At 49.5% G+C, this 21,589-nt stretch overlaps 1 protein-coding gene across 2 annotated transcripts in view; it reads left to right on the top strand.

Annotated features, from left to right (window-relative positions):
- The window catches only part of TCEA2 (transcription elongation factor A2), a 360,970-nt gene that overhangs the window by 151,102 nt on the left and 188,279 nt on the right, over window positions 1-21,589 (top strand). The window lies entirely within an intron of this gene.

Below are 21,589 nucleotides of genomic sequence, written 5' to 3' on the forward strand. Positions count from 1 at the left end.
CTTGTAATTGCAGGCACTTGCCTGTAGGCTGCAGTAGAGTATCAAGAAACAAAGAAAACTGACAGCTTGCCTTTAAGGCATTAGAGTGAGGGGACCGTGCCTTTAAGACCTGCAGGAGACCCCTTGCTCCCATGATGCACCACAGGTGACAGGTCAGTTCTTTTTTCCGGCTCCTACTATGAGGATCCTGGAGCTTGAAATTTTGGTAATACAGAATTTTTCAGAAAATTCAACATTTTTTGGCTCCTGAAAGCGGGTTCTGCTGGTTTCCTGAAGAATTTAACATTTTTTCCAGTCAGAATGCCTGCTTTATTTAGGAAATGCCCTCCCTGTGGCAATAATATGGCACTGGCGGATCCACACTCTGTGTGTATTGTGTGTTTACCAACTTCACACAATCCTGACCGGTGCCCCCATTGCCAGAAGTTTTCCAGGCGCACTCTGCGCGATAGAGAGCGCATCAAGCTACATGCCCAGCTGGAGAAGGAAAGAAGCCGTCGTGAAGGCGACCATTCATCTTTAAAACCACCTTCTTCAGAGACCAAGATTCCAGGAGATTCGCCGTCGACGTCGAAGGTACTGTCGAAAAAACAGAAAACGACTTCTGCTTCAAGAGATTCATCTCGACGTCGAGATTCTCCGCCGCAGAGAAGTAAGTCGGCGTCTAGGCGCAGTCTTTCGGGCTCGAAGGCTGTTAGTCCGGTGAGATCTGGACTGTCTCCGTCGACGTCGAGGCTTCCGTCGACGTCGAGACACTCTCCGCCACCCTCGAGGGGATCGGCGTCGAGAGATGCGACGACTTATGTCTCGCCGTGAGTGGGCCATTCGACGTCAAGGCATTCGACGTCAAAGAGGTCAACCCCCATTCGACGTCATGGAAGGTCGACGACGAAGTCGCCAAGCCGACGTCATGGAAGGTCGAAGTCGCCAAGCCGACGTCATGGAAGGTCGACGACGAAGGTCGACGTCGAAGTCGCCAGTTCGACGACAAACACCTGTTCGACGACGAAGATCGACGTCGAGGTCTCTGCAAAGCCGTAGGCGGTCGGCGTCGAGACCACCGTCGAGGGCGGAGCGCCATTCACAACAATCGGCACCGATGGTGACACAAACATCATCGACGTCGAGGCGTTCGACGTCGAAGGAAAGAGCAGAAGTGACCACGGAGAGAAGAGCCAGATCTAGATCTTCAGGAGATCGATCATCATCTCCAGGCCTGCATATTGTGCAGATCTCTCCGGAAAAATCACCTAAGGCACCGGAAAAGTTTGGACTTTCCCCTCGCTGGTTGGAGAATGTGGGTACAGGTGACTGCAGAAGTCCGGGCTCGGACTTTTCCCGCACGTACTCTCCCTCCAGGCTTTCTCCGCGTAGGAGCAAGTCCCCTCCTGGTAGTCCAAAGCCACCTTCTCCACGCCGGTCACGATCCAGGGATCGTCCCTCTTCTCACAGAAGGCCAAGATCTCCTTCCAAACACGGATCATGGTCCAGGGGTCATCACAGCGACCGTCCCCACAAGAGGCGACGCACTAGATCACCCACCTGGTCTTCCTCCACAAGGTCCTCGGTCCGGGACTATTCTCCGACCTTGTCTTCTACACCCCCGTCGTGAGTGTCCCCTGTGGATGACATCGCTACTTTCTCTGACGTCCTGGGTAGAGGTGCGCAGAAATTGAATATCACGTTACATACCCCTCTGGCACGCACGTCAATTATATTTGATATGATGCATCACCGGTCAGCACCAAGACCTTTGCTACCATTGGTGCCAGGATTGTTGGAGCTAGAGATGGCCACATTTCTTACTCCTGCTACGGTGGGCTCTGTGCCTTCAAGAATAGCGACTGCCATGAAGTCCCATTCTGCCTCTGTGTCCTCTTCTGTCCCCCCGGAGAAAGACACCAAGCAAATGGATTTGTATGGCAGAAAGATGTGCAACACTTCTGCCTCACACATGAAAGTGGCTAGTGCTTCAGCCCTGCTAGGACGGTATGATCGCTCTCTGTGGGATTCCCTCTCCAGATTTGCTGAGAAACTGCCAAGGGAAGACGGGCAGGATTTTAATGAAATTCTCCTGGAAGGTGGGCTCGTAGCCAATCAAATTATCAGTGCGGCTGCGGATGCTTCGGACCTCGCCGCACATGGCTACTCTCATGGCGTTTGCTCTCGGCGCTCAGCCGGGCTGCAGCTGACGGGCCTCAAGCCTGATGCGCAGAAAAAAATTTGTAATCTGCCTTTTAACGGGTCATCTTTGTTTGGGGCTCACGCTGATAACCAAATGAACAAAATGAAGGCCGAGTTGGACACTGTAAAAGCTGTTGGGCTGGAAAAGCGCAAGGAATATCGAAAGGGCTTTCGCCAGGGCGACAAGCGTGCCTTTCATCAGCGCGTTCAAACACCCCAATGGTCTTCCCAAAATCAGCAGAGGTCCCAGTTTCAACAAAGGGGTCGTGGCAGAGGGAGAGGAAATGCAAAGCAGCAACAGTCCTCCACCAAACAGCCCTCAAAACAGTGAGATCTTACTTCCTCCGCGCTCGTTCGCCACTCCGGTAGGAGGAAGTATCAGTGTTCACCTGGCAGAGTGGGAAGCAATTACAAAAGACAGATGGGTGCTGAATATTGTACAGCATGGCTACTTGCTGAAGTTCAAGTCTCCCCCTCCGCATGTATCCCCACGGAGGCAGCACCTCCCTCAAATCCAAAATCGGCTTTTACTGGGCGAAGTAGCTACTCTCCTCTCCAAGAAGGCCATAGAGGAAGTTCCGCCCCTGCAAAGAAATCAAGGAGTATACTCCCGGTACTTTCTTGATCAAAAACGAGGAGTAGTCAAAGAGTACAGACCCATTCTCAACCTCCGTCTGCTCAACGGATTTGTCAGGAAGGAAAAGTTCAGAATGCTGGCTCTGCATCAGATCTTCCCGCATCTTCACAAGGGAGACTGGATGTGTGCCATCGACCTACAGTATGCCTACTTCCAAATTCCTATCTCAGTGAAACACCGGAAGTTCAGATCTCTCGTCAGCACTATCAGTACAGAGTTCTGCCGTTTGGCCTCAAATCCGCCCCGCGGACATTCTCAAAGTGCATGGCGGTGGTAGCTGCCTTCCTCCGCAAACGGAAGATATTCGTCTATCCCTATCTAGACGACTGGCTCCTGAAGAGTTCCACTCCTGTTCGACTCCAGCGCCATCTCTCGTTCTGCCTCAATCTCCTACAGTCGCTGGGATTACAGGTCAATTACAAAAAGTCGGTCCTCAATCCCACTCAGCGGATTCACTACCTGGGCGCCTCTCTGGACTCCGCAAAGGCAAGCGTGTGTCCTTCGGAGGAGAGGTTATCATCCATGCTTCAGAAATGCCACACGCTTCTCAACGCGGCATTTCCCACAGCCAGGCAAGTGTCGTCACTTCTGGGGTCGATGGCTTTGTGCATTTACATTGTGCCCAATGCACGTCTTCACATGCGCCCTCTGCAACAAGAGCTAGAGGATCAGTGGTCGCAGAGGTCCGGCCGCTGGGAAGATCTCATCTCTCTTAACCAAGCTGCCAAAGACTCCATCAGATGGTGGATGAAACGCTCCCATCTACTTCACGGCGTCCCCTTCCATCAGGCGCCTCCGACACAGACAGTGGTCACAGATGCCTCCCTGCAGGGCTGGGGTGCTCATATGGACCAGCTTCAGGTACAAGGTCTCTGGTCCAATACCGAACAGAGTTATCACATAAACTTCTTGGAGCTTCAAGCAGTCCATCTAGCTCTCAAATCCCTGTATCCGTCCCTCCAAACCAACTACGTGCAGGTTCAGACAGACAACACAACAACTATGTTCTATCTGAACAAGCAAGGAGGCACCAGATCACGAGTCCTATCTCTGGAAGCTCAGTCCATTTGGCGATGGCTACTAGCTAGAGGCCTTTCGATCATCGCTGTTCACCTGCCAGGGACCCTGAACGTCCAGGCAGACGGCCTCAGCAGAGACTTCGTCGAAGCGCACGACTGGGTGCTCAACTAAGACGTCGCTCAAGAGATCTTCCGGCAGTGGGGAGTACAGGACATAGATCTTTTCGCAGACGCGGCAAACAAAATATGCCCCGTCTTCGCCTCCAGGTTCGCCCAACAGGGATCTCAGGGGAACGCACTTTTGATCAGCTGGTCACGGACATTGCTATACGCTTTTCCTCCTCTCATCCCAGCTGTGATACAGAAATTCTACAGGACCAGAACGCGGATGATCCTGATAGCTCCGGAGTGGCCCCGTCAGTGGTTGTACCCGGATCTACTACAGTTGTAAGAGGTGCCACACCGAAGATTGCCTGGCCTGCCGAACTTACTGACCAAGGACCAGGGGAGAGTGTTCCATCCCAACCTCCCCTCTCTTCGCTTGACGGCATGGCTCCTGAACTCGTCCAGTACGGACATTTAGATCTTCCTGCGGACTGCATGAACATTCTGCGAGAAGCAAAGAGGCCCTCCACTAGGAAGTCTTATGCCTTCAAGTGGAAGAGGTTCTACATTTGGTGTAGAGATAACGCCCTTGATCCGATCCGGGGTCAAGAACAGGTTATTCTCCCCTATTTATTACACTTGGCAAAGTCTGGTTTAAAGTATACTTCCATCAGAGTCCACTTAGCTGCTATCACAGCTTATAGAAAATCTCCTACCCAGGCCTCATTCTTCCAGATGCCGGTAGTCAAAGATTTCCTAGAAGGGCTTAAGAAACTATTTCCACCAGTGAGGTCTCCTTCTCCTCCCTGGGAACTCAACATTGTTCTCTCTAAGTTGATGGGAGCTCCTTTCGAGCCTATTCAAAAGGCATCCTTACAGCATCTGACTTGGAAGGCTGCCTTCTTAGTAGCCATCATTTCTGCCCGCAGGGTGAGTGAAATTCAGGCCCTCTGCTGCAAGGAACCTTACACTGTTTTCCATGCTAATAGAGTGGTACTACGTGCTCATCCGAGCTTCCTGCCCAAGGTGGTCTCGGACTTCCACATTAATCAGGTTATTACGTTACCCACTTTTTTTCCTCAGCCAACCACTCCCCCGGAGAGAGCTTTACATTCTCTTGACCTCCGGCGGGTATTGAAATGTTATCTTGCTAAGACCCTTTCACTTAGAAAGTCTGACAGGCTCTTTGTTAATTACGGTCCAACGAATACCGGGCTGGCTGCCTCCAAGAGGTCCATTTCTAGATGGATTGTCTCATGGGGGAACAACCATTACAACGCAACTTTTACAACGCACTACCTTTACAACGCATTTTTTACAACGCATAATCCATTACAACGCATGACATTACAACGCATGACACTACAACGCATTTTTAAAAACTACCTTTACAACGCATTCCATTACAACGCATACTACCATTACAACGCATACCATTACAACGCATAATATTACACTACACTATCCAACACTTACCCTACTGTTGCACCCCCTGGAGTTAGAATAGTAATTTTTACCCCTATACTATCCAACACTTACCCTACTGTTGCACCCCCTGGAGTTAGAATAGTAATTTTTACCCCTATACTATCCAACACTTACCCTACTGTTGCACCCCCTGGAGTTAGAACAGTAATTTTTACCCCTATACTATCCAACACTTACCCTACTGTTGCACCCCCTGGAGTTAGAATAGTAATTTTTACCCCTATACTATCCAACACTTACCCTACTGTTGCACCCCCTGGAGTTAGAATAGTAATTTTTACCCCTACACTATCCAACACTTACCCTACTGTTGCACCCCCTGGAGTTAGAATAGTAATTTTTACCCCTATACTATCCAACACTTACCCTACTGTTGCACCCCCTGGAGTTAGAATAGTAATTTTTACCCCTATGCTATCCAACACTTACCCTACTGTTGCACCCCCTGGAGTTAGAATAGTAATTTTTACCCCTATACTATCCAACACTTACCCTACTGTTGCACCCCCTGGAGTTAGAATAGTAATTTTTACCCCTATACTATCCAACACTTACCCTACTGTTGCACCCCCTGGAGTTAGAATAGTAATTTTTACCCCTATACTATCCAACACTTACTCTACTGTTGCACCCCCTGGAGTTAGAAAAGTAAATTTTACCCTTATACTATCTAATACTTACCTTAAATGCAATTTAATATTATGCGTTGTAATGGTGTGCGTTGTAAAGGTAGTATGCGTTGTAATGGAAATGCGTTGTAAAGGTAGTTTTTAAAAATGCGTTGTAATGTCATGCGTTGTAATGGATTATGCGTTGTAAAAGTGTGCGTTGTAACGTCATACATCCGTCTCATGTATAGCCTTGTCCTATCAGCTGTCTCACAAGGTGCTACAGGGTAGACCAAGAGCACACTCTACTAGAGGGAAAGCTTCTACTGTAGCTCTCCTTCGCAACGTTCCCATGTCTGAAATTTGCAAAGCGGCTACATGGCGCTCCATACATACTTTTACACGCCATTATTGCCTAGATTCAGACGCACAGGCCGACGCCCAGGTGGGGCAGGCCTCTTTGAGGAATTTGTTTGCATGATTGCTATGCTTATGTGATGTTAATGCATGTTCTAAATGCTATAATGCTCGTCCGCGAGACTTTTGGTATGGGCTTGCTACTCTATTCATAGATTATGACTATTGATGAGTATCCCCTGGATGAGAAGGATTAGTTACTTACCTCTAATCCTAGTTCTCATCCAGGGATATACTCATCAAAGTCATAAGCGACCCTCCCACCTCCCTGGACGAGCTTTTTCTCCTCAAGGCATTGTTTATTAATTGCAGATCTACTCAGGTGCGAGTGCACCGTCAAAAAGAACTGACCTAACTGTCACCTGTGGTGCACCATGGGAGCAAGGGGTCTCCTGCAGGTCTTAAAGGCACGGTGTCAGTTTTCTTTGTTTCTTGATACTCTACTGCAGCCTACAGGCAAGTGCCTGCAATTACAAGTTTGCTTTATGGCAATAAAGCATTGTTGTGTGACAATTGTCTTGGTGCTTCCTTTTTTCCTTATGGGTTAGGGGGCACTACAATGCAAACCTATGTAATTTACAGCATTGCCATGTTTGAAACATTTTTAGGCTGCATGTATATGTTTTCACATATGCATATATATGTATATATATGTATTTTCTATATGCTCCGGGATCCCGCACGTGGGCGGGGATTATTCATAGATTATGACTTTGATGAGTATACCCCTGGATGAGAACTAGAATTACAGGTAAGTAACTAATCCTTAAGTCAAAGGTAGAGAAATTTGGCTGCCCCTAGTTTGTCTATCAACTCATCTGCACTTGGAATGGGGTGAGCATCTGTCTTGGTGACAGAGTTGAGCCCTCTATAGTCCACACAAAACCTAATTTCTCTCTTTCCACTCTGTGGATGAGGTTTGGGGACCAGAACCACTGGGCTGGCCCAGGGGCTCTCAGAGGGTTCAATAACCCCTAACTCCAGCATCTTACTGACTTCAGCTTTGATCCTTTCCTTGACTTGGTCTGACTGTCGATAGATCTTGTTTTTGACAGGTGCACTGTCACCAGTGTCCACATCATGGGTACACCAGTTTGTCAGTCCAGGGGTCAGGGAAAAGACGCTAGCATACTGTTGCAAGACTTGCTTGCAGTCAGTCTGCTGTTGGGCAGAGAGGGTGTCTGAAAAGACAACGCCATCTACTGACCCATCTTTTGGGCTGTAGGAGAGGAGATCAGGGAGAGGTTCACTCTCTGCTTCCTGTTCCTCATCAGTCACCATCAGCATGGTGATGTCAGCCCTGTCATTGTAGAGCTTAAGGCGGTTCACATGGGTAACCCTTTTGGGTGTCCTGCTAGTGCCCAGGTCAACTAAGTAGGTGACCTCACTCTTTTTTTCTTGGATAGGGTAAGGGCCACTCCATCTATCTTGGAGTGCCCTTGGTGCTACTGGCTTCAAAACCCACACCTGTTGCCCAGGTTGAAATTCAACCAGTGCAGCTTTTTGGTCATACCAGTGCTTCTGAAGCTCCTGGCTGGCCTCTAGATTCTTGGATGCCTTTTCCTTGTACTCAACCATTCTGGACCTTAGGCCAAGCACATAGTCCACAATGTCTTGCTTGGGTTCTTGGAGAGGCCTCTCCCAACCCTCTTTCACAAGACAGAGTGGTCCCCTCACAGGATGATCAAACAGAAGTTCAAAGGGGGAAAACCCTTCTGTGGCACTTCTCTGTAAGCGAAAAGCAGGCATGGCAATAGGACATCCCATCTCCTTTTGAGTTTTTCAGGGAATCCCATGATCATGCCTTTCAATGCCTTGTTGAACCTTTCAACAAGGCCATTTGTTTGTGGATGGTAGGGTGTAGTAAGCTTGTACTGCACTCCATACTTCTTCCACATGTGTTTCAGGTAAGCAGACATGAAGTTGGAACCTCTGTCTGAAACCACCTCCTTAGGAAACCCTACCCTGGTGAAGACACCCAGGAGGGCCTTGGCTACTGCAGGGGCTGTAGTAGTCCGAAGTGGAATTGCTTCAGGGTACCTAGTAGCATGATCCACTACTACTAGAATACATTTGTTCCCTGAGGCTGTGGGAGGTTCAAGTGGACCAACAATGTCCACACCTACCCTTTCAAAGGGCACCCCCACCACTGGTAGTGGAATCAGGGGGGCCTTTGGGTGGCCACCTGTCTTGCCACTGGCTCGACAGGTAACACAGGAGCTGACAAACTCCTTCATCTTTTGGTGCATCTGGGGCCAGTAAAAGTGACTAACTAGCCTTTTTCAAGTTTTGGTTTGCCCCTGATGTCCAGCTAGGGGGGTGTCATGAGCCAAAGTTAGGAGGAACTCCCTGTACTTTTGTGGCACTACCACCCTCCTGGTTGTTCCAGGAGTGGGGTTTCTTGCCTCAGCATAGAGTAATCCCTCTTCCCAATAAGCTCTGTGGGCACCACTGACATCTCCCTTTGCTTTTGAAACAGCTTGCTGCCTCAGGCTTTCAAGAGTGGGCCAGTCTTTCTGACCCTAGCACAGCTCTTCCCTAGTGGGTCCCCCTGGACCCAAGAGTTCAACCTGGTAAGGGTCAAGCCCCATGGGCTCAGTTCCCTCTGGGGTGTCCAAGTCCTCTCCCTGTGGAGAGGGGTCCCGAGTGGTTTGCTATACAGAAGCTGGTCCCCCAGTCTTCTTACCTTTTCTCTTGGTTAGTTGGGCCATACTTTCAGGCTCCAAACCTACTTTTCACCCTTCCTCTTGCTCTGTGCTCTAGTTTGCACACACACCAATTCAGGGATACCCAGCATGGCTGCATGGGTCTTTAGCTCAACCTCAGCCCAGGCTGAGGTTTCCAGGTCATTTCCTAGCAGACATGCAGCGGGCAACTTTTGAGAGACCACTACCTGTTTCAGGCCAGTAAGCCCCCCCACCCCCAGCCTAATGTCACCTTAGCCATTGGATGATTTGTGGTAAAACTGTCAGCATTGGTGACTGGGTAGGTTTTCCCAATCAAGTATTGCTCAGGGGAAACCAATGTGTCTCTCACCATAGTGACACTGGCACCTGTATCCCTCAGAGCTTCTATCATAGTTCCATTAACCCAGGGGTACTGTAAATACTTCTTTAAGTTGGGTGGCCACACAGCGACAGTGGCAAACTCAACTTCCCCTTCTGAAACTAGAACTGCTTTAGTGTGCATCCTGATTTGCTCTGAGCACACTGTTGATCCCATCTGTAGACTTGCCACCCCAGGTGTAGTTGTACTGGTTGCCTTAGGGGCCTTGTTGTGGGGGCAAGATTTATCTACAGTTAAGTGTCCCAACTTCTTACAGTTGTTGCACCAGGCCTTTGAGGGATCATAGTTCTTCCCCATTAAGGTTGAGGCACACATGGAGGAGTTTGAGACTCACCCCCCTGAACAGGTTGTTGGGGCCCTTTGGAAGACTCAGACTTTTTATCTTGGGGATTCTCACCACCTTTCCCCTGGGGAGGTTTTGTAACCACCTTCTTCTGGTCCCCCCCAGTGGCTGTCCTTGTCACCCTAGTCTTGACCCACTGGTCTGCCTTCTTTCCCAATTCTTGGGGAGAAATTAGACCTGGGTCTACCAAATGCTGATGCAACTTTTAATTTGTGCAATTACTTGGTATATGTTCCTTCATAAACAAATTGTAAAGTCCAGTAAAATCATGCACATTATGTCCAGCTAACCAACCATCCAGTGTCTTTACTGAGTAGTCTACGAAGTCAATCCAGGACTCGGTCTGGGTTTTGTGAGCCCCCCTGAATCTAATTCTATACTCCTCAGTGGTGAGCCAAAATCCCTCAATCAGAGTCTTCTTCATGAGGCCATAGGACCCTGCATCTGGCCAAGAGAGGGTCAGAAGCCTGTCTCTGCAGTTACCAGAGAACAGTTCCCACAGGAGTGCCCCCCAGAGAGGTTTCTTTACTCTTCTCATTTCACAAGCCCTCTCAAAGGCTTTGAGCCACTTGGTGATGTCATCACCTTCCTCAAATTTAGGGGCAATCCCTTTGGGGCTTTTAGGATCAGAAGTTTCCTCCTTAATCTTAGTATTTCTGCCACCATTGATGGGTGCTAAACCCATCTCCTTTCTTTCTTTCTCTAGAGCCAGGAGTCTGGACTCTAGATCCAATCTTTTGGCCAGCTTTGCCAGAAAGCTGTCCTCTTCACTGGGGGGTCCCCCAGTGAGTTCCCTGGTACCTGGTCCACCTATGTGGTCTCTAGGTTCCCAGAGGTTGATTCGTGGAGTCAAGGGTATGGTGGCCCTCTCCTCCCTAGGGATTACTGGAGGGGGGTCATTATCCTCCTCATCCTCCTCCCTTTCATCATCTGTCTGGTCATCACCATGTTCAGATGGGTGTTCCTTGGCATACTCAGCCAGGAGCTCCTGGAGCCCTTGTTTGGTTAGATGCTGGCTGTTGGAAAAACACACTCCCACACTGGCAGGGTGGTGGTGTTCTCCCAGACACACTGTGGCAGCTTGGCTCGAGTGGTCAGGAATCAGGCACCGTGCTAAGCATACGTCATACCCATACAATAACCATGCGTGCATCCGTTCCAAAAACGACTCTACACCGTAAAAATTATGAAAATATCTCTCTTTATCTTCTTTTTCTCTTAGTTGCTGATTAAATAAATAAATAATGCAATCACAGAACACAAGGCTTGTTCTTAAAAAGTGCAGGTCAAATAAATACTGTCTTAATGATTCAATAAATAGGGGAGATCATAAATAATTAAGGCATAAATATAAGTGCATTACATAACAGGCAATTAAATATTTTGAGGCAATAAATATTGTGCGACAATAAATACTGTGGAACAATAAATACGGTGAAGCAATAAATAGGATAAATACAATAGATACAGTGCTCTCAATAAATAATTAAAAGCCAACAGTGACACTTGTAAAATCAGATCACATTTAAAATACTATGGGCTGATTTGGCCCAGTCACAGCTTGTGGTTAGATGGATGGCTTGAGGGTGTCTACTCCCTGGCTTGGACAAGGCTGAGGCCTAAACTGAGGTAGATCAAGGGGGGAATTCTAGAGACCTGGCTCTCTCACTCTCCACAACCCCTCTGAATTAGTCTCAGCTCACCCCTGGCACAATCAAGCTGGTTCCAGCACCTCTCTAGCCCCTAGGGTAGTCTCTCAGGATTCCACAGGGCCTTAGGCGCCCTCTATTCCACTTACTGCCCTTTTTCTGAAGCTCCGACGCCGCTGGAGTCGTGTCGACGCCGTGAGGCGGTTCCGGTTCGATGTCGGCGGCCTCGGCACAATGTCAGTTCTTGACGACGCCGGTAGGCGGTTCCAGTTCGATGTCGGCGGCCTCGGCTCGATCTCGACCTCCGGTTCGATGACGTCGGGCAGTCTTGGCTCGATGTCGACTTCGGGCGGCTCCGGTCCGATGGCGACCTCAGGTTCGATGACGTCGGCCGGCCTTGGCTCGATGTCGACTTCCGGCGGCTCCGGGGGGCGATCCCCACTCCCGACCTCCGGTGCTCCTCTCCTCAGGTTCCGGCGACTCCGGAGTGCGACCTCCACTCCCGACCTCCGGCACGACTCCCTTCAGGTTCCGGCGACTCCGGAGTGCGATCTCCACTCCCGACCTCCGGCACGCTTCACCTCGGTCTGCGGCGACTCCGGAGGGCGGACTTCACTCCCCCGTTGACGCCGCTCACTCGACCTCGGGTGACTTCCTCCTCGACCTCTGGTACTCTCTACGACCTCCGTCGGCGCCCCCTCTCGACCTCTGGCGGCTCCGGGTACGACGTCTGCTTTCCCAGTCAGCGCCGCTTCTCCACCTCGGGCTCCGGGTCTCTAGCCTTCTCGACGTCGGACTCCAGGAAAACCAATAATCAGGTCAGGACTTTGCTGTTCTTTGCTTCTAAGGCCTGTTCCTGCTGTCCAGGTCCTTAAGATGGTTTTTCTTGCTTCTTCCCACACAGGGCTCCAGGCTGGGCTCAGTCAGTAGGGACTAGTATCAAGGGTGGGTTTATGGACCCCACTCCAGGCACAAGTTTCCACCCCTGCTGCCTCACTCCTTCCTCCTTCAGGTTTCTGCTGCTCTCTCTTCACCAGTCAGGTGCCAACTGCCAGCTCCAACTGCCAACTCTCTGTCTTAGCTTCCCAACATTCTAAACCGCCTCCAACTGTCACAGGGCTCCAGAATGTTGCAGAAGGTTCTAGTAGGTTCCAGTGGGTTCTGATGATGTCACAGGTGGCCACCATTTTGTGCTCCATGCCCTCAGACAGAAGTTCCAGGGGTAGATAAAATGGCTCCCTGAATCTGCATCAATACTAAAAAGTCTGGTGGTTCCCAAAAAGGAAAAATACCAACAGGGTTTGAGGCAAAAGTGGGACAAAATAAATAATGATGAGGAGGGACCACCCAAAGGGCTGACAGGTCTAACACTGGCCCATTGGTATACTTTTAAGTTTGCATAGGGACCTCAATTCCTTGAAAGACAAGTGTAATTTAAGTGTGAGGTCGAGCTCCTCCACCAGGTCCTGCATGGTATTATCTTCAGTAATATCTGGGTTTCTTTGAGACATTCTAACCTGACAGTTCTAACCCTCTACTCTTGACTATAGTGACTTTAATTTTTCTAAAATTCCAAGGGGACTTAAGCGAGGCTCTGACAAGACTTTTAGTATTTTGGAAAGACCAATCAGAATTCTAAAGGCAATTTTAAGAGTTCTGTCATGTGACCAGATGGTAACCAAGTAGTCTCAACAAATGCAAGTTTGTATCCCACCGCTGATCCCCCAATGTAAGAAAGTGGCTCTGTGTATACTGTTCCCAAATAGGTACAGTGTGCACAGAGTCTACAGTCCCCAGAGGTTTGGCAGAGGCTAAAGTTAGATATAACCTTACTCTCTAAAGTGGTAGCTTGGTCGAGCAGTAAGGCAGTACCAGAGGACAGTGTAAAGCATTTGTTGTACACACTCAGTAAGTTAATGGTCTCACACACTCAAGAACTGAACTCTAGGCCAATGATTTTTATATAAAAATATATTGTTTTATTTTAGAACCAACAATAGTTATCAAAATATACTTTCTCAGAATGAGATGCTTTAGTTAAATACTTTCAACAGGCAATAGACTTTTGAATGCAATAGATACAGTTTTTGCAATAGGCAACACAATTATAACATTGAGCTCAATGGGACTTTTTAAGTAAATGCAGTTTCAGTTACTTTACGAATTATTTTCTTACTCAGGGTTGGATCCTGGATTCAACCCTGGTGCATTTCCTGTAAACAGTTTAAAGAAATCGTTTTTGTTACATATGCGATTTTTAAGGAATATTTGAATGTTTCAAAAATCGACACTTGGAAGAATTTCTGGCAAAACCAGGCAATGTTATCCTATGGAGGAAAATCAAGTTATTGGTAAGTACGGTTGTAATTACTTTTCAGGGTCAGTGCTGGGCACCAAGATCCAGCACTGGGATCTCTCCTGATAGCAGGTGAGTAATTTCGTTTTCATTGATTGGCTGATTTTTAGTGAATATTTCAAAGTTTCAAAACTCGACAATTAGAAGAATTTTCCAGTGAAACCAGTCAATGTTACCCATGGAGGAAAAGTGAGTTATTGGCTTTTGGGTAAGTACTCGACTGGCAGAGTTAAGGTTCTGGGCAAAGACTCGGGGGGGGGGGGGTCTCCCATGGTCAGGTAGGTACAGTTGTTACACCCTCAGTGGCACAGGGCCAGCTGGGTGCAGAGAGAGTTAGGCCCAATGTTAGCCTATGGCGGGCAGGGGGCCTTTGGTTGGTGGCTGCTAGCAGGCAGGCCACGCGGCTGTGGGAGCTGGGCTCCTGGTCACTTACTCAGGGCAAGTGGGGAAGAAAAATAGGACAGAGGTTACACTCCCAGGGGCACTCGGGCGGCTGGGTGCGGGGTGCTTTTGAGCCGTCGGGCGCTCAATGGATTTCAGTGGAGAAGCTCAGTGACAAACAAAGGCTGCAAGTTCGGGGACGAAGATTCTTCAGGTGCGACCACCACTTCGAGAGGTAAGTTGGGAAGCTGTAGGTTAGGTAGGCACCCAGGAGCTGGGCACAGGGGGCCGCAGGGCGCCGGGTGCATGGGTGTCTTTTCTCGTCGGGAGATCTTACCCTCAGCTGGTCGCGGTTGGAGGGGTCCCTGGTTCTGAGGCTGAAGGCGTCGTCCGGAGCATCGAGGTAGGTCCTTGGGTGCTGGATTCGGGGTCAAAGTCGCCGGGGGGACGTCCTCTGGGTCTTTGTCCACTCCGGCACAGGCCAGGCTTGGCGGGTGCAGAGTGTGCAGGAGTCGCGGTTCCTGGTAGGCACCAGGGGCTTGTTACTTGCTTTGAGCAGAACCACTGCTCATGGGATTCCCAGTCTTTTAGAGTCACAAGGCAGTCAGGTCCTCCGGGGTTTTTGAGGTTGCTGACCACTGGATATGCTGGGTTTCAGCAGGAGCAGGTTCGAGGGTCGACAGGCCTGTAGGGCTGGGGACAAGTCAGTTGGTGTCGTCCTCTTGTTAGCAGCTGCACGGCAGGTGGTCTTTCTTCTTGTTCTTCTTGCTTGTTTCGGATTTGGGATCTGAGGAAGGAAGGTTCAGGGTGCCGCTAAATACGAAATTTAGGGGCGTTACAGGTAGGTAGAGGTCAGGGACCAATGGGTCCCTTCCCAGGGGTGGGTACACCCCCTTTCCTGTTCAGTTGCAGGGGGGCAGGAGCCTAATCCTGATTGGGCAGGGCTCCCCATCCTCAAGATGGCGAGAGCCCGGAGTTGTGCTTCATCTTGCCTCCCCCACCTGAGGAGTGAGGTTGGCAGAGGCTGGCACACCCCCTTTCCTCACTTGGGCTTTCCCGCCAGTCTTCCTGCCAGAGTGGGGGGTCAGAACCGGTGGGGGCCAGTTGCTGAGTGCAGCAAGTGGCCTGGAGAAGCTTATAAAGGCGGCATGCCTTTGAAGCTTCCCCTGCTCATCCTGGGGGAGGAGACCTAGCACCTCGCCCAGGATGTGCATGGTTGCAGGCCCAAGAGAGCGGATGGCTCTCTACCCAGGGGTCCAGCAACATGTCTGCTGTGTGGCAGCCTAGGCAGCTCCTCAGACAGTACGTGTATTGTGGGTTAAATCAGGGGGCAACTCTAAGTTGCCCTCAGTCGTGCATTTTACATTAAATCACACACTGGCATCAGTGTGGGTTTAATGTGCTGAGAAGTTTGATATCAAACTTCTCAGTCTTCAGTGCAGCCATCATGGTGCTGTGGAGTTCGTGATGACGACCTCCCAGCACCATATACTCTTAATGGCAGCACAGCACTTACAGTGCTCATGAATGGACCTGGGTACTGTAGGGGTACAGGGCTCATGCACCTGTACCCACACCACTGGCATAGGTCACCCTGCTAGAGGGGTAACCGAGGTATGCCAGGTCAGTGTGTGTTGTGGGCATGGCACACAGGGATGTGTGCCATGTCGACTCTCTGTTTTGTTCTGCACCAAGATACTCAGCCTGCAAAGGCAGTGTGTGTGTGTCAGGGGACAGGGCCTCTAAGGGTGGCACAATAAGTGCTGCAGCCCTTAGGGACCTTCTCTGGTCACAGGGCCCTGGGTACCTAGGGTACCATTTACCAGGGGCTGACATGTGGCCAGAGATGCCAATTGGGTTTAGGCTTCATGCAGTTTTAGGGAAGGAACACAGGCCCTGGGTACCTGATTGGCAGGAGCCCAGGGCACACTCAGTCAAAGTACATCAGCAATTCAGCAAAAAGTGGGGGTATACCATGCATGAAAGATGGCACTTTCTCACCGATATCTGCTGCCGCAATTCGATAATAATAAATGGTCAGTATAAATATGTAATTTAAACCTGAGAATTAATCATGTACTGTAGAGTAGTATGTATAACTTTGCACTGTTGGGTGTAAATGTCGCCACGTAACCACCCAGCCCATATCTCGCACCAGTGTCTGTAGTCGTGTTTCACTGAGTAGCTCTGGCCCTCCACGCGATCTCCATCTATCCTGACTCAATATCAAGACGTCATTCCAGTCACCATCTATAATAGAGGCCCCTGGGTATCTCTAATATCATTCTAGTCAGGCATTCCACAAACGATTCAGACAATGGGGGGGGGGGGGCACATAAACACTACCAAATGTAATAAGCTCCCCATATAACGTACCAGTCACAACTATATGTTGACCCTTGGGTCAGACCATATTTTAGTGTGTGTAAAGGGGACTCTCCGATGAATAAGGACCGCCACCCCACGGGACCCCCTGGTGAATCCAGCATGGAAGACCTGGATATAGCCAAATCGAGAGAGGCATGGCGCATTGGAACATAAAAGGTGAGTTTTCTGCAGTAGCAGGACATCAGCTGAAGCATGTTTGGCCTGTCGAAAGACCGCCCCTCTATTGATCTTGCCCAGTGCCTCCCGTATATTCCAAGTAACGATTTGAAGCCTGACATATGGCATGGCATGAAGAATAAACAAAGAGCACTGCTTGTCACATGACATGAAAATTATAGGCGTTAACAAAACATGGCACAACATAACTAGTCAAACCCCTTTCCACCCCCTCCCACCCCACCCAATACCTCATAACGGTTGAAGTATTTGTTGTGGTTTGGGTCCTACTTCTGCTCCAACAGGGGCAGGGCATTACCCCAAACCAATGGAACCCCATTGAACTGTCCCCATGCATAGATAAAGGTCTCGGACACTGAGAGAAGAGTTATGGAGGGAAAGGTCCCACAGAGGCCCTGGAATGTTTTCATCATCCAAATATCGTACTCGCGTCCCTCAGTCTCCATTGTGTCACTGTGTTAGTTCATGCTCGTCTTCATCCACTGGGGAGCTGTATGTCGCCGTGATTTGGAGCGGCGCCTTGAGCGTGAGCTATGGTTCGATTTCTCCTTAGTTTTGACAGTCTTCCGCATGGCCTCTCCAGAGGACGACTCTGAGTCGATAGACGGCGGAGTGTGCGGCTTGAGTTTCTGCCTCTCGTCCGCCCAGGCAAAAACCTCTTCGGGGTATCAAAGAATAGTGTACGCGATCTATAAATAACCCGCAGCCGAGCTGGGAAAAGCAGGCTGTGAATGACTGTCGTCGTTGTTGCACCAGTCTCGTATAGTCTGTAAAAATTAAAATGAGATGAGAGTCCTAGTGAAGTTTGAACTGCTCCATGTTGTTGCCTTCGCAGCCCTCCGTAAAGCCCACGAAACGAAGATTATTCCTCCGAGCCCTGCCCTCTGCATCCTCCGCCCTAATCGCAAGCCCCTTGGCGATGGATTCCAAGGAAGATTCCCACTTTTGGTGTGATGTAACTGTATCCTCCGTAGTAGATATCTGGGTCTCAGCTTCCGTTATCCTGTCAACCGCCTTAAGGAAATCCTGGCGGATCAGCGTGACGTCTAACTCCACCGCCCCAATTTTGGCCTCCAAGGTGTCCTGACACTGGGTTATCGCCGCCATTAGCACAGCATTGTCTGGGCTGGTAGAGGCCGGGTCAGACACCAGGGAGGGGTCGGGCACCAGTAGTCCAGGGAGGCGGGTTACTGCGTATGGACCAGGCATGGGCGCGGCGTCCCAAGGAGCCTCCTGGCTGCTAGGATTTCAGCCCATAGTCAGAGGGGAGGAAGGAGGAGGAAAGGGGGAGGCCTTAGAGTCTCCGAGGTCGCAAGGAGCCACCACACTCCAGGAGACACGAGGCTGAGTCAGATCGCCTGTGGCGACAGGAAGACCGCGGTAGTCCAAAAAGGGGGATCCAGTGTCACCGGCCAACGAGGCCACCAGGCGTGGCGTCTCCCAACCAGATCACAACTCTGCGGCGGCGCACACGACCGCAGCTCACCTCAATACAGGCCGCCGCCATCCTCAGCCCCCACTCTGGGACAGTCACACGGCCGGTTTCCAGGGGCTGCCGGGCAAGCAGATGTTCGGCCGCTTCAGCGGCAGGCCGCACCCGACAGCAGGTCCACCGCACGCCTCCCCGGCACCGCATAGGCAGACAGTGTTACCCTCCGGCCTCGGGGTCCACTGCCGATGTCTCCGCTGCCTGCCTGCCACCTCAGTCTGGCTGCTTCCGGGCACTGCCCAGCTCAACCGGCAATAAGACTAGGAGAATCTGTGAAGCTGCATTAGCCCGAGCCTCGGGGGCGGCCGTCCCAGCAGCGATCGGGGTCTAGCTGCCTCCTCTGGGTGATGCGGCTATGAAGGACAGGAATACCAGGAAATTGAGGGTAGGATGCAGGCTGATGAGGCTGGATGAATGCTGGATTATGACCAGGCCACCGGAGCTCGCTTAGAGCGCATCCGCCATTGTGGACCGTTTGAAGTATTAGTCTCTCTCGGGCCAAGGAGTGGGTGTTGTGGGGTTCAACAGGACCCATGCACTAAAGTGTCCATCCTAGCTTACACGTTTAAAATGTACATCTTTTTAGACAGTGACTTTTCTACATGTTTTGCACGTATATGATAACATACTCAAAGTGTTCTCCTTGCAAGCACATTTCTTCGTACACATTTTATCATGATACTTGTACATGCTGTTCAAGGCTAAAGTACACTGAGCATGTTGCCCTGGTATTTTGTTGTCTGGTTGGAGACAGCTCTGAATCGGAAAGTCAAACAATAACATAAGCGTTGCGCCTCCAACACAGTGCGAATGGAAACAGGCTTTTATCATATAAACTGCCTTTGAGCATAGTTCCTCAGAGGAGCACGTCTGTGGATAATCCTGGAACATTTGCTGTGACTGAGATCCAACCCTGCTGACTCCAATGACTATCCTGCACAGTCCGACTTAATTAGTAGGAACCATACCACACTGCAACTACTGCCTGACTCTCAGTTCTGCATAGGGTGGCCATCCTGCCCGTTCGGTCTTGCAGGTTTTTACCAGTGTAAGGTTATCCCTCAAACACTCCTCCTTTTGGCAATGGTAATTTCTTTGGTATTGAGTCAAAAGGGGAGAAATCTGTGAATGGAAATATCCATCAGACGATGCTTAGCTTTAGTAATGCTCTTTCTGGTAGATACTGTTACTACCAGCATATTCTTCACTACCCACCCACCTGTGAAGTGGATTTTCGGAATTAGTAGGGTTCCAAGGTAGATACTCCCACAGCCACTTTTGACATCGTCATGCGTCTGCATCTGAGGGTGTGGTAAAATAGAGGTAAATTTACATCAGGGCTGTGGTTCCTATATGCAGCTTTGCATTATCATGTCTGGGCCTGACAGAATCGCAGTGGAGGCCTATGGCGCCAACTGCGGCTGTATCAGAGCATTGACATTGAAGGTTTTCCAGATCCACTCTGGTGCCTGGGTGCAATCAAATTGTGAGCTATATGTGGGTAGCAAAGCATTAACCAGAAACAACATTACCAAAGGTAAGTGAACTTATTCTCCACCATGGGGCCAGCAAAGACAGTCCTGCAGCCACTCAGCTTCTAAATGCCACGTAGGATCACAGCCAAGAACCCAGGATAACACTAAACACACTTGATACTTTACTGCTGAGGGCTACTCCCACCTTTTCCTTCATACGTGGCAGATCTCAGGGGTTCGTTGAGGAATAATCATCACCGATCAGCATGTGCTTTAAATAATGGCACACCTCAAATTTCCTATAGGAACCACCGCTAACCCCGCCAACAGCAGAAAAACACCAGCATCTAGCAGATTTGCAGAAACACATCCTGGCTATTTTAACTGAAGGATACCAGAGTTGGTACCTAAGAACTAACACATAGAGGTCCCTATGCATGAACACATTTTCCCATAGACACAGAATGGGTAAAACCCTTTAATACAATCTGGCCCCTAGTGACTTAATTCCTGGTTCCTCCTGGTGAAAAAGATGACAAGAGGCTGGAGACCCATAATGGATTTCAGGAAGTTAAACAAGTTTCTTATTGTCAAGCTGAAAAGAGGAGAGTTCATAATTTCTTAGAACTTTCGGTTGTGTACTTTTATATTCTGGTCCACGCCAAACACTGACAATGTAGCTTGTTTTCCATGGCCAGTTAGTATTACCAGTTCAAGGTCATTCCCTATGGACTGAAATCCACACCAAGAATTTTCAGTAAGTTCGTGCCACTCTCAAAGTGAAATTGAGGAAGCAAGAACTTCAGACCGCTTCTTCCTGAATGACTAGTTGCTAAACACAAATTCAGTGCAACATTTGACAAAGTCTACTTGTGTCTGTCAGGGGTTCACTCTAAGCAAAATGTAAATTCACTTCTGTTAAAAGTGATAGTGTTGCTGTGTGTAGTTGTGGGCGCTGCTCAATGGAAAGCATACCTGTGCCCAGAGGATTCAGCACAGAAACGTGTAGAAGGTTGGGTGGTTGCATCTGCAGGAATGGTCCACTAAGGAAGGCTAAGTGGTGGACGAAGACATAAATACTGCACATTAGCATCCTGGAATTGAGCGTCAAACTCCTGGGGCTCCAAGCCTTTCTACCCACATTGTAAGTCCAGTTGGTGTTCATAAGAACAGAGAGCTCAACCTCAATGTTTTGTATGAATCTGGGGGCTCTTGGATTGGACAGCTCTGGGATTGGGCACACAGCAATTAAATGGTGTTATTGGCTGAACACCTAACAAGTTTCAATAACAAACTACGCAGCTGCTCTGAGCCATCAGTCAGATTGCTTCAAATGTGAACTTAAATCAGCTTCACACAATTTTCCAACTTTTGGGTCATCCACTGTAGAATCTCTATACCACATACTTGAATACGAAATTATGATGCTTTGCCACAGGTACTGGGAACCAAGATCCAAAGGGGAAGCATTTTTATGAGTTTTGTCAAGATCCTTGCCTACAGCTTTTTTCCATTTTGTCTGATCCCCAGGGTTCCAAGCAACTTTGTGACATGGCTCTTGACTATACAGAGTTTTAGTTCCTGGATATTCTGCCAGAGTATAGATAGGTTCTGTTGAGAATGTGAACCATTCCGGTTTTGGAAGGGGAACATGGAGGCCGTACACTAGCAGCTGCGATCTCCTTGGGAGGGAAGCGTTTCGTGCCATGATGTGTACACTTTAACCCACGCCGCTTTCCTGTGCACATATCTGGTATGGGTAGCCCCCACACCCATCGGTTAGGGGTTGGGGGTCACTCTGCTCTTT

Source organism: Triturus cristatus, chromosome 7 (genome assembly GCF_964204655.1).
Source record: "Triturus cristatus chromosome 7, aTriCri1.1, whole genome shotgun sequence".
Taxonomy (NCBI): Eukaryota; Metazoa; Chordata; class Amphibia; order Caudata; family Salamandridae; genus Triturus; species Triturus cristatus.